This window comes from Dromiciops gliroides, chromosome 5 (assembly GCF_019393635.1).
Source record: "Dromiciops gliroides isolate mDroGli1 chromosome 5, mDroGli1.pri, whole genome shotgun sequence".
In the NCBI taxonomy this organism is placed as follows: domain Eukaryota; kingdom Metazoa; phylum Chordata; class Mammalia; order Microbiotheria; family Microbiotheriidae; genus Dromiciops; species Dromiciops gliroides.
This window is the reverse complement of record NC_057865.1, coordinates 254868340-254881519: the sequence shown is the minus strand read 5'-3', so window position 1 is coordinate 254881519 and position 13180 is coordinate 254868340. Positions and strand designations below refer to the sequence as shown.

Below are 13180 nucleotides of genomic sequence, written 5' to 3'. Positions count from 1 at the left end.
GCAGGAGCTTACATGTGGCTGCAGGAAGACAACACATGAAAGGAAGATGAAAAAGGCTTGGAGGAGAAGAGGAAGGCAATCGTGGATGGGGAAGAAATCCAGGGATTCATGGGCTCAGTCATGAGTATGATTTGAAGTGAGCTTGGCTGGCTTTGGTGCTTACTCCAATGGAGGTTCTAGGGGAAGAACTTGAAAACAACAGGAAGAAGAGGCTGTAGGGATGGAGGAGTTGCCAGAGTCATAAAGCCAATGAGGATTTAGCCTGGCAGTCATGGACTAAGAAATGTTTCTAGTGAATTAGGTATTGTAAGTACCATTTTTCAAATAGGGAAATTGAGGCTCAGGGAGTTGGAGTGATTAACAAACTGTTACAAAAGTAATAAGTGACAAAGCTTATACTCAGATCACTTATCTTCTTCCTCTGGGATGGCCCTGGTGCCCACACCCTGTTAATTCAGGTTCAATGTTGGGACAAAATGAGGAACATGTAGGTCACTGAGTAGTTAACAAAAGGAGGTTTACTTCATTCGTCCAAATTGTATGACAATTCAAACTATGGAATTTAAGGAACAGGGATGCAAAAAAACCCAATGGTTTGAGAAAGTCCCTTTAAATATAGCAAGAATATATAGATGTGGACCCCTTCCTTTCTATATCAAAATATGGTCAACATGGAAGGATGTGGTCATTTAAGTGGTTTTAGGAGATCTACCCACTCTGAAGAGGCAATGAGGTGGTACAGTGGATAAAATGCTAGACCTGTCATCAGGAAGACCTAAGTCAAAGGCCAGACTCAGACACTAGCTGTGTGAATTTGGGCAAATCACTTAACTTGCCTCAGTTTCCTCATCTGTAAAACAGAGATTATAATACCTAATGTTCAGGGTTCTTGTGAGGATCAGATGATATAATATTTGTAAGTGCTCTGCAATCCTAAAAGCACTATATAAATGCAAGCTGTTATAGTAATTATTATCCATGTAGGTGGACCTTTTATGCCCCAGGGTGATCAGGAAGACTTTTTGACACAGCCAAAAGCCATTAGAAAATATCCAAGGGAAGTGCAGTTTGAGTCTTGTCCCATCCTGAGGCCAATCAAGTTCTGGGTTTATTGCATTTTGGGGACACATAGCCTAACCTAAGTGCGTGTGTGTGTGTGTGTAGGGGGTGTGATTGAGAGGAGGGCATCCTGATAGCCATTGGTCTTATTCCATCTTGATTCCAATACTCTTTCCAAGTCACCCCACAATCACTATCCTCAAGGGGCTTACAATCTAATGGGAAGTAAGAGACTATACATCATAAACTCAAGAACAATTCAAATACTGCTATGGGAGTTAGATAATGGAAGCAATCATTAGCAGCTATGGAAGCAGGGAAGGTTTTATGGTGGAGGTGACATCTGATCAGAGCCCTGAAGGATGGGTAGGATTTCAAATAGGTTAGGCTAGAGACAGGAAACATTCCAGGATACATGAATTTATCATTTTTTACTACTTGAAACAGGTAAAATTGGTTTTAGAATATTTTAGAAAGAAACAACCTTAATGATATTAAATTAATATGTAGTAATAGGATAGGAATATATGATAGGATATTAAATTAATATGTGGTCACTTTAAAAGGAATTTTAGAAAAGCATAGTATAAATCTCAAGAATTATGATTGGTAAAGTATCACATGCACTAATATCATTCAGCAAGTTGGATTCTTCCAGAGCCTAAGTCGCTACCTGCTTGTGATCTGGTCCATTTGGCATGCTCTTTTGAAAGGGCCTCTAAGGATTAAGGAAGCTATTTTAGAACCAGAAAATGTCATCGGCATTCTTGTATCTTTTGGTTTGTTCCACTCCTAGGGTTCTTCACAAATCTTGCTTTGATCTATAGATATTTCTGTACAAGACTTATTTCACCCTCTCTAGACTCACTGAGGTCATGATCATGAGATCAGAGCTAGAGCTAGAGGAGAACCCAGAAGCCATCTGATCTACCCCTCTTATTTTACATATGAGGAAATTAATAAAAATGGGGTGTAGTGGTTAGTGTGTCAGGCCTGGAGTTAGGAAAATTCTTCTTCCAGAGTTCAAATCTGCCCTAATATACTTACTGTCTATGTGACCTTGGGCAAGTCACAACCCCATTTGCCTCAGTTTCCTCATCTGTAAAATGATCTGGAGAAAGAAATGGCAAACCACTCCAGTATCTTTGCCAAGAAAAACCCAAAAGGGGCCACAGAGTCAGACATGACTGATATAACTGAACAACACATTTAGAAATATTATTTCTTTCATAAGTTAAAAAACAAAACAAAATATAAAACCTTTCTGATTCAAAATATTTCTACCACCAGAATTGAGAATTTTCTAAGTACTCTCCTCCTGATAAACTATCAGTAAGTCAGATTCCTCTCTTTTTATGTTTATGTTAAACCTACATTTTTATAATAAATGCTCCCCATAATTTCAGCTTTTTAGAATATTTCTCAGGGGCAGCTAGGTGGCGCAGTGGATAAAGCCCCAGCCCTGGATTCAGGAGTATCTGAGTTCAAATCTAGCCTCAGACACTTGACACTAGCTGTGTGACCCTAGGCAAGTCACTTAACCTCCATTGCCCCGAAAAAAAAAAAAAGAAAGAAAGAAAGAAAAAGAATATTTTTCTTCTCAGCTAAGGCTCAGCTTAGTTACCAGTTTAGTTCTGATCCAATATATGCTCTTGCCTTGTCTCCTTTGCCCCCACCATGTCTCATCTCATATTATGCATACTCTGCTCACATGTACCCACACCTCCAGATTTCCCAGGATAATGTAAGTTTAATTTTTATCTCTGTATTTCCAGCATAAAACACAGTCCTTGGCATCTTACAGGTGTTTAATAAATGTGGAACTGAATTCTAGGCTCATAGAAAGAAAAACAATGGGTTGAATTAGAGTTGCATGCCTTCAATTGACCTACCATATTTAAGAAAAGCAAAATCGAACAGAGAAAATATTTGCATATCTCTGATTATTGAATACATTTGGTTGAAATACCCACACAATTGGGGGAAAGCATTTATTTGATCTAAATTATGTCAATAACACCACAAATAATTGGATCATGAATTTAGAGTAGAAGGGAACTCTAGAAATCATTCCATTTAATCTACTATCATTTTGAGGGGGGTGGGGCAATGAGGGTTAAGTGACTTGCCCAGTGTCACACAGCTAGAAAGTGTCAAGTGTCTGAATCCAGATTTGAAATCAGGTCCTCCTGAATCCAGGGCCGGCACTTTATCCACTGCACCACCTAGCTGCCCTCAATCTACTAATTATACAAGGAAACTGAGTCCCAGAGTGATTAAAGTATATGCCCAAGGTAAGGAAGGAAGGAGAGCCAGAATTTGAATCTGGCTCCTTTGACTCCAAATACAGCATAGTTTATCTCTACCTCCTTTGGATTGCATGTGCACAGTTTAATTTCAATAATCCTCTCCATATTTGAGTTGGCTAATGTATAGTTTACATATTCCTATTGAATAGGTTTAAACAGATTAAGCAGAAATGAATTTGGGGACAAAATAATGTCACCATTCCAAGGGCAATTATAAGTGGCTAGCAGTAACCTCTCCTTATACAACATCTTCAGCTTTGATGAACTGCATGTTAAGTCAGCCTATTTCAAGACAACTGCCCTATTGGGTTACAGATACAAACAGGATTATACTCACTTTAGCATGGAGAATCAGATTTCCATTCTTCAAGAATGACTAAAAAAACCCAAACTTTTTCTCCCCACAGATGGTCCTCATTTGAACACATCATTCCATGCTTCCTCGAGTAATCATGCAGCTTGCATAGATTCTTGAAACATGACTGGGCTATGATGAAGTGATCAACATTTACTGCTAAGACATTCAGTAATCTTTTTATTCATAAATTATTCTTCTGGATGAAACACTTTCATCTCAGTTGAGACTAAGATCTGTATTGTGATCTACATGGGATTGGTCGTGCTTTTTTTCATTCTATGTGGGTCATTTCATAACTATTCAATACTTTCCCCAAACTCCTAAACCAGGGGTTCTTAATCTATTTTTTTTTGTCATGGACCCCTCCGATTCTCTAATAAAGCCTGTGGACCCCTTCTGAGAATAATGTTTTTAGTGCTTAAAATAAAAGATGTAGCATTGCAAAAGAAATAAATTATATTGAAATATAGTTATGAACATATTTTTTTCAAAAAATCATGGATCCCTGATTAAGAACTCTCATATTAGAAAAAGAAAAATTGTGTAAAAAATAATTATATTCCAGTTCCAGTTCCAGAGGGGCACCATGACAGGAAAAAGGCTGCAGTCAACAAGGATTTGTTTAGCCCCTGCCATGTACTAGGCAATGGAGATTCAGAGGCAAACATGAAACAGTTCCTGCCCTCCATGAGCTTACACTTGATTCAGGAAAATCAAACTATTTGTGAGGTTCTTTTCTGCAACACAGATATTTTATCAGTGAGACAACACATTATCATATGAGCGTGCACAGAGTAAAATGCCCATCCTTTGATATTTATAGAATGGGTTGTGTAAGATTTGTAAAGTAAATGTCTGCATATGAAATTATTTTCCCCTGATTATAATAAAAACAGTGAGCTTTAAGTTCCACAAAGATATTTACATGGATGATGTTATTTGGGTTTCACAACAAACATCTAAGATACATACTATCATTGTAATCATTACTTTTGCATAAATGGGAGAACTGAGGCTCAGAAAGGTTAAATTAATTTCTAAGAGTCACAAGCATGTGAACAAATAAATGCTGGGTGTAGGATTTGAACCAAATTTCCCCCACTCCAATTCTAGCAATTTTGAACATATTGCTTACCATCTTTTTTGGAATTTCAGTTATCTAATCAGGCATTCAAATTACTTGAATACTTTACTGATGGCTATGAAAGATAAAAGAAACAGAATGTTACTCCTCTTAAGAAGCTTGGGGGGGGGGAAAGAAGAAACTTGAGCAGGGGCTAGCTAGGTGTTGCAGTGGATAAAGCATGGGCCCTGGATTTAGGAGGACCTGAGTTCAAATCTGGCCTCAGACACTTGACACTTACTAGCTGTGTGACCCTGGGCAAGTCACTTAATCCTCATTGCCCTGCCAAAAATAAAAGAAGCTTGGGCATTGTATTTCCCCAAGTATTGATATCACTCCGTGAAGATTAGTACTGGATTCCAGGATCTATCAATGACTTCAACCAGGCGACCAGAACAGTAGGAGTTTACCTCTGCATGGTACTAGAAATCACTCCCTATGTATTCATATTGGGTCCATCTACAAGGATCTGTATTTGTATCTGTACTTTTCTCATTCAAAAACTCTGTATCATCTTAGAGCATCGCCATTCAGATACTCTTCCGTCCTTATACTAAATTTCCAGTCTTCATCATTGATTCTAATTGACATTCTAATTCATTAACTTCAAAAAAAAGTTTCACACTAGGTCACAGACACATCTAGAAGGTAGATCTTGTCTTTAGGTCTAACTATCCTTGATCTCCAGTGTCAGAAAGATAGCATAATGCTTCCTGTAGTTCAAGGTGGTAATAAATTCCACACTTTTACCAGAAAGCTATTTACTTTCTATTAGGATTTTCAAGCTTAAATGCATCTTATTTCTTGCATCCTCATGGAGAGAAATAGGGACATTCACTCTGTTGTATTTTTTTCTAGTCTGTACCAGCAGTTTACAGGGCTAATATAGGATCATTTAATAATCAGTGATGTCAATCATGGGCAAAAAAAAAAATGCCCATTTCATGGCACGTATTAACTCACAAAAGAAAAGCCTAAGGCCTAACGAGAGACATCTAGGAATAAGTAAATGGTAGAGATGAAGATGGGGTATGTGTGGGTGTGATATGTCTCAATATGCATTTCTCTAATCAATAGTAATTTAGAGGACTTTTTCAAATGACTATAGATGGCTTTGATTTCTTCATCAAAAAACTGCCTCTTCAGATCCTTTGACCATTTATCAACTGGGGAAATGATGTATTCTTATAAATTTGACTCCCTTCTCTATATATTGAGAAATGAGGCCTTTATCAGAGACACTTTCTATTAAAAAAATTGTTTCTCTTTATACTTTCTTTCTAATCTTAGCTGTATTGGTTTTGTTTGTGCAAAATTTTTTAACTTAATATTATCAGAAGTATTCATTTCACATCTCCTAATGCTTTCTATCTCTTGTTTGGTCATAAATTCTTCCTTTTCCTTTATCCATACATCTGATGAGTAAACTATTTTATGGTTCCCAAATTTGCCCATGGTATAACCTTTTATGTCTAAACCATGTACTACTCATTGTTACCTTATCTTATTACTTGGTATGAGATATTGATCTATACCAAATTTCTGCCAAACTCTTCTATTTTTCCCAGAGTTCTTATCTCAAAAGCTTGGATCTTTGGGTTTATCAAATACTAGATTAGTATGGTCATTTCTTCCTGTGTCTTATGTACCTAATATATTCCACTGATCCATCACTCTATTTCTTAGACAGTACCAGATTGTTTCAATGGTTACCACTTTATAATACAGTCTGAGTGGGGCATGTGTCAGATAAAGAATACAACCAAGGAGAAACCTCATACAGACTTCAGACTGTAGCTAGAGGAAGAAATGGTCCATGGGAGATGCTGCCCTTGGATATGACACACTCAACTTCACAATTTTTCTATCTTTCCTCCTGGTTGATGCAGGAGCCAGTTGGAGTTCTCTCTCCTTGACACAATAGAAGCTTACAAAGACAGACAAGGGCCATCAAGTTCATGGGGAAGGGGGAGAATGGCTTCAATATATCCTCATTCTATCTGATTGACTTCCTATCTTTCATGTTACAGGCAGGCGAATGCTAGATTTTTCTAATAATTGGTCATTGAGGCCCCAGTTGTACAAACATTGGGCATGGAAATTTACAGAAAAACAGAATGGGGATTTGGTATTGTTACCCTTCTGTTAAAGGGGTAGGTTCAGCATAGAACAGAGATTGTAAGTAGTGGGAGGGGCATAGATCTAACACTGTTAGCAACCTGCTACAACTGAGTGTTCTGGGTTTCAAAGAGGTTCCTCAAATAAAAAAAAATGATTGTTTTTGCTTCTTTGTATATCAAGCATTTAGCCTGGAACAGAATAAGTTCTTTTTTTTTTTTTTTGGTGGGGCAATGAGGGTTAAGTGACTTGTCCAGGGTCACACAGCTAGTTAAATGTCAAGTGTCTAAAGCTGGATTTGAACTCAGGTCCTCCTGAATCCAAGGCCGGTGCTTTATCTACTGTACCACCTAGCTTCACCCAGAATAAGTTCTTAATGTTTAATTGATTATAACAGAGTGCAGAGAAAAAACTGACACACTCCTCTGTACTACTATAGTGCATGCATTCCAGAATGTTAAATAATGCCTCAGTCATAATGACTCTTCCTACATACTACATGCTTATGATGTCAAGATCAGCATGTTTCTAGTTTCCAGTTCTGTTCTTTGTTTCTGTTCTCTGCTTGAGCTTCACATCTTCACATCTTGTTTCTTTAGAATTTCAACCTCCTTCCTCTATCAGACTCCATTTTTTTTTTTTGTGCTCATCATTGTTATGGCTGCTTTCCCTTCTTCTCTCCCTAAGTCGTTAACATCATGAGTGGTTCATCCACAGTCTACTTTGCTACTTAATTCTTAGAATGAACTTTCTTGGCACAGCTAGATGGCTCAGTGGATAATGCACTGGCCCTGGATTCAAGAGGACCTGAGTCCAAATCTGGCCACTTACTAGCTGTGTGACCCTGGGCAAGTCACTTAACCCCCACTAGCTGGCCAAAAAAAAAAAAAAAAGAAAAAGAAAAGAAAAGAAAAGAAAAGAAAAGAGAATGAACTTTCTCCATCAAATGGTCTTCCTCTAGCTCTTATTACACTTCTGCTAGAGGTTGCTGAAAAACAAGCTCTTTCAATCCATTCCTTCTGTCAGGATCAATTTAGAATCACCACCATGATGTTCTCAGTTTTAGATCCCCAGCAGAATTTTGAACCCCTCTTTTTCATTCTAAGATTCCAGTTGGGACAACTTGGTATGATGTCAAAAGCACAGGACCTGGATTCAAATATTACCTTTAATAACTACTAACCTGTGTGAACTTGGGCAAATCACTTAACCTTCCTGAGCCTCAGTTTCCTGATATGTAAAATAAGAGGGATGAACAATGTGATTTCTTTGAGCACTAGATTCATGATGTTATGGAACCATAGCTTTCTTCCTCTGATGACCCTGGTTCTTGGCTTTGGTTCTTAACAGGAGATGATGATGATGATGGAGAAGAAGAAGAAAAAGAAGAAGAAGAAGAAGAAGAAGAAGAAGAAGAAGAAAGATAGATAGATAAATAGATAAATGAGAGAATGTCTGTGTGTTCATAGGATATTTTAGTCTCTCCCATTCTGAGCCCTGGATGATGAAGAGGTGCTACCAAACTCACACTAAGTCAGGGCCAGCATTGCCAGCACTACCACACCAATGTTCTTCAACTAGGTCCTTAATAACAAAAACATACATCTGGGAAAACTCTAAACTCTGAGTCCTGGGGACTAGAAACCTCTTTATGACCCTTCCTATACATTTCCATCACTGATGCCTCCCATCTCCACACCAGCATTTGTAAGCTAGAGGACCCCAAGGCTAATATCTGTTTTGTGTCCAATGGTGCCAACCTTGGGCTGCTTGCCTATGTCAAGTGGCTTGCAGTCACATGCATTCTAGAACAAGTGTTTATTTGCACACCCTACACTATTGACTTCCCCTTTTTCCTGAAGTGCCAACAGGAAAGAATTCCATATATTTTCCCTATGCAATCTATTCACTTGACAAATTCCCAAATGATAATCTGGAGTTGTCATAATTCCCTCTACAAATGCTGAACCACTCTTAGTGATATCTCTGGCCTGGAGATTGGAGAAGCTATAGTTGTATTTTAGGTGCTGGTTATTTTGACATGGTCCTCCATACAAGCTGTCAATATTAATTACTCACGGGGGCGGCTAGGTGGCGCAGTGTATAAAGCACCGGCCCTGGATTCAGGAGTACCTGAGTTCAAATCCGGCTTCAGACACTTGACACTTAACTAGCTGTGTGACCCTGGGCAAGTCACTTAACCCCCATTGCCCCGCAAAAAAAAAAAAATATTAATTACTCACCAGACTTTTGGTCAACATAAACTTGATATCAGGTTCATAAGTATACTGTTTACCCATTTAGAGGCTACTAGGTGGGTCAGGATGTATGTACACTTCTCTTGGCTTGGTCATTGCCACTGAGACCCAGAATTCTCTACCTTTTCAGTGCAATCCACTTCCCATGCAAACTTAATATATAGTTAGCTTAAAAAATAGATGTCCTAGGGCAGTTAGGTGGCGCAGTGGATAGAGCACCAGCCCTGAATTCAGAAGGACCTGAGTTCAAATAAATCTGACCTCAGCTGCTTGACACTTTACTAGGTATGTGACCCTGGGCAAGTCACCTAACCCCAATTGCCTCACAAAAAAAAAAAGTCCTTCCTCCCTTACACACTTTGAACAGGGAATTGTCTTTAAGAGAAAATTTTGTTTCTTCAATACTTTTTTTTTTGCATGGCAATAGGGATTAAGTGACTTCCCCAGGGTCACACAGCTATTAAGTGTCTGAGACCAGATTTGAACTCAGGTCCTCTGAATCCAGGGCTGGTGCCTTTTCCACTGTGCCACCTAGTTGCCCCCTCTTCATTACTTCTAATCATTAATTCTAGTTTTGTCCTTTGAAATAAGTCTAATATTTCTTAGGAATCATTGCCTTTCAGATGTTAGAATATAGTTTTAGCATACCGTTCCCTCTATAAGTATTCTCTTTTCCAGGTTAAACATCCTGAACTACTTATTATATGATTAGAAGTTCTTTCACCATGCTGATTGCCCTCCTTTGTACATACTCCAAGATTTTATCCATGTCACTCTTAAAATGTAAAGCCCTTAGATGATCACAGTACCTTAAGAATATGACCTGTATCCTATTCTTATTAATAAAGCCAAAGATCAAATTAGCTCTATTTGCAACATCATAGCATTGTCTCATATTAACCTTTCAGTCAAATAAAATCCCAGATCTTTTCCACGTGAACTACATACAAGCCATATCTCCGCAAATCTTGTGCTTACTCAGTTGATCTTTTGAACCAAAGAACAAGATTACATATCAAATCCTGATTAAATTTCAACTTAGATTTTTCCCATAATCCCAATCTGCCAAGATATTTTTTGAATACAAATTATATATTATACTTTTTGGTTTAAGTCTAAGAACGGAGCCCTACAGCATCCTTCTAGAGACATTTCTTCAGGCTGCTATCAATCTATTAACAATTAACTTGGGTATTCAACTAGTTCTGGGTCCATTTAAATGTACCATCATCCATCAAATTTCTTCATCTTGTCAACATGGATATGAAAAAGGAAGTATTTTATTACATTCCTTCATGAAAACCAGTCTTTGGCAATGCCCTTAGGATGTTGTAATTTATTCTTAGTAAATTCATGTTAGCCTTTCTTGATTGCTGTTTCCCCTTCTAAGTGACTATAAACTATTTATGTATTTAATGATGTATTCCAGAATTGTGCTGGACCAGAGACTAAGAGGTACAGGCTCAAATGAGGAGTACTCAAAATGGTAAGAAGAGACTTACTATCTTACCATGGAAGACAGAAGCTCAAGGAGAATAGGATGATCTCCAGGGTTCATTATGGAATCAATTGTGCATTAATGTTCAAAAATATTTTGAACTCAGGTTGCAATAAAGGAAAAATTAGAATTCTTGAGTCAGGTTTAAAAGAGGACTCGTAGGTCATTTATGCCAAATCAAACCTGAATAGAAACCTCCTTTATACCACATAATCATCCAGCCTTCATTTGAAGACTCCCAATCATATTCAAAATAAGTCACAAAAAATTCAATTGAAGGTACCATAAAGAGTGGTGACAATATAATAATGCTGTGAGCTATGGGAAGAAGAGGTGTGATGCTAACAGTAGGGGAGCTAAGCAAAGGCCAAAGGAATATGGATCTATATTTAGAGTCAGAAAGGAATTTGCGAGTTATTCAGTCCAGATCAATCATTTTACCAATGAGGTGACTGAGGCCCAGGGAAGTTCAATGACACATCTAAGGCCACACATGTAGTCACTCAGAGGTGAGAAAAAAAAAACACATTCTTAGAATCCAAAGCCGATATTTTTTCTACTGTACTCTGCTGTGGGTATTGAACTAAAGCCAAAGCTATGCAAAAACAAAATTAAAAAAACCACCCTAGAATATATCCTTAGAATGTAAGAGATGGAAGGTTTTTGGGTTTTTTTTTTGTCATATCTTATAGACTATCTATGAAATGTCTGCAGCTGAGCTCTGGGAAAGAGTACAAAACAAACCAGCCTTGCTAGTTAATTGTGTGCCCAAATTCCTTAACTCTCTTAGGAGAAACAAAAAAACCCCAACAACACAAAAATCACCAGCTCCATAAAGGAGTGACATTTATAAGTTTGGCTCCTGGTTTTCAGGGTAAGTGAAAATTACAAATAGCTACACCTGTACCTAGTCATTTCTGAGAGCCGTAATAAGACAAGTGAGAACTTCTTATTGCAGTTGTTCTGGCAAAGTTTCAGAGTGGAAAGGAAACAAAAGAGCTTCTCAAGGCACTGGAAGCCAGCCTGTTTAACAATGCCTGAATGCTTTGGAAACAACAGCTGCAAGGCCCTGCCTAGCCCTGGACCACCAGGTCAAGTAATTCAGGTATAATAGTTCTCTCTTCCCATTACTGCTGTGAAGAGAGACAGAGACAGAGAGAGGGACACAGGGAGAGACAGAGAGAGGGAGATAGAAAGAGACAGAGAGAGGAAAAAAAGAGAAAAACAAAGCAAATAAGTGAATATGAGAGAGAAGACAGAGATAGAAATAGCAACAGAGAAAGATAGTGACACAGTGAGATGATTATAGAGAATGACAGAGGAAGAGGCACAAAGAGGTGAATGAATATGAAAGAGACAGAGAGGAGAGAGACAGAGAGAGACAGACAGACAGAGATGGGGGGAACAAAGACACAGAGACAGAGACACAGAGACATAGAGAGAGACAACGACAGAGAGAGACAGAGATGCCCTATCTCAGTTTTCATTTCTTCTTAATGGAGGTCAGTGCACAATTCCCTATTAAAGAAGAAAATGAGGTTTATATAATATTACTTGTACCATCATACAATTCAAAGAGCATAATGAATGAACAAAAAGCATTTTTAAAGGCTTACTATGCCTCAAGCACTGTGCTAGGCACTGAGGACACAAACACAAAAATAAGAGAATCCCTGCCTTTGAGGAGTTTATGTCTTAATGGGGGTGGGGGTGGGGCAACATGTGTACGGGAGTAGTGGCTAGGGAAGAATATTCTGGATTGGAAGGTCATAGGGATGTTGAGAAGTGGACCCACTGGCTGACATACCAGAGTTGATTTGATTATGTTTCCAGAATGGGAAAAAGTGGGGCAGTTCAGAAGAGAAGGTAGAGGGTACAGAGGGTACACATGTGGAATCATGATGTCTATCAAGATGGCCAGCGAAGGTAAGTGGGGTTAAAACCTGGGCCTAAAGAGGGTGAGTGCCAAGGTCATCCACTGCATCCTGAGCCATCACCAGTCCTCTTGACTTTTGTCTTGCCACTGAACTTTGATGATTCTGGAAGAGAAATTGAGGCTGATGACTTTATAACAACTCTGCCTCACTTATACCCAATTAATGCTCAAATGAAGACATCACCCCACAATGACCTTGGTCCTCTCCAAAAACAAAAGACAAAGAATGATGAGATAGGGTAGGTGACTGAAGCAATTACCAATCAGTACAGTGGAGCCAGAGACCAAAAGTCAGAAGGATCAAAGACTTCAATCCTGTAGGGTTCGTATTCTGGTCTGAGTGACATAGTTGCAATTGAGGAAATGGCAGGAGGTGAAGACAGATCTATAGTTCTATGATCCAGACAGGTTTCTAGTGGGAATGTTCCTCTTTAAGCCATCTATCTATTTAATGATATGTTTTAGAATTTTTCTGGCGCAGCAACTGAAATACAGCAATCAATCGACGAACATTTAGTAAG

General features: G+C 38.4%; 1 protein-coding gene across 1 annotated transcript in view; it reads right to left on the bottom strand.

Annotated features, from left to right (window-relative positions):
- Window positions 1-13180, bottom strand: part of PTPRQ (protein tyrosine phosphatase receptor type Q) — a 287252-nt gene that overhangs the window by 133148 nt on the left and 140924 nt on the right.